Here is a 1094-nt window from a genome sequence, read left to right as displayed (position 1 = left end):
GAATATGTGGCTTTACAAGGGCTTGGACAGAGGGGCGGCTTTTTTGGGGTGGGGGCTCTGTCTTAGAGAGAGAGAGAAAGAGAAAGGGTCAGGGCGTTGCAGCTGCACAGACTACAGGAGGGCTACTTTCAATAACAGCAGACATTTTCACCTTGTCCCCTCTGAAGCTCTGGTTTACAACAGCTTAGTGGTTTGGTGTTGACTTCCTTCATATCAGTAATTCTTTCTGGCAGTCTTCATGCACATGCAGCTTCAGCTGAATCGGAAATATTTGTGCAATATTCTTGCCAAGATCAAACAGGCCTCAGAACAGCTCAGTATGAGAGGCAGCAGAAAACAAAAACAGAGGCCACTCTATCAGCTTGTTTTTCCTTATTTTCACTTGACTGACTGCTCTATGGATGTCAGTTTCACTTCATCAGCGAGAGCTCTGCTTGTTAAAATTCCTCCACACCCAGTGCATACCAAGAAGTTCTTTTGCTCAGGATTTATGAAGTGTGGACAATTGCATTTGCAGTCAGATGTTAAGAGACATCATCTGGATGCATTCAAAGCCAGAAGCTCATACAAGATATTGGGAGATATATGGCATTTTACTTGTGGTATTTAATGGCCCCTCATGTGTCCAGGATTCAGCATAACAGGATCATATGATGTCTTTGTTTATTTAGAAGGTCATGAAGCCGAGAGATGCACAAATGGGGGATGTTTGTTGGAGTTTCCTGCTGTTAAAGCCAATAAACATTTGACATTCTACAAGCTAAACTCTGACTTTGAAGCTTCAATTTTTCTTCTCAGGCAAAAGCTGTTCCTTTATATACGAGCAATCATGACATGTTATGTAATGATATATGAAGACATAACCTAAAAGATGTGTGCAATGTCATTCAGTCCTTCTTGCATTCCAGTACATACTCGCCAAAGTACAGCCTCAGAATTGACAATATTACACCCAAGGAGAGAGAGAGATTTGTCAGCTAGAAAATGGAGATGTACTATTTTGCCATTTTAACAATGGTGGATTGAACTCTCAAATATGACACTTGACAAGGGTTATTATTATAATAATAATAATAATAATAATAATAATAATA

This window comes from Morone saxatilis, unplaced genomic scaffold (genome assembly GCF_004916995.1).
Source record: "Morone saxatilis isolate NCDOM2014 unplaced genomic scaffold, NCSU_SB_2.0 Contig10, whole genome shotgun sequence".
In the NCBI taxonomy this organism is placed as follows: domain Eukaryota; kingdom Metazoa; phylum Chordata; class Actinopteri; family Moronidae; genus Morone; species Morone saxatilis.
Note: the sequence above shows the minus strand (reverse complement) of the source record.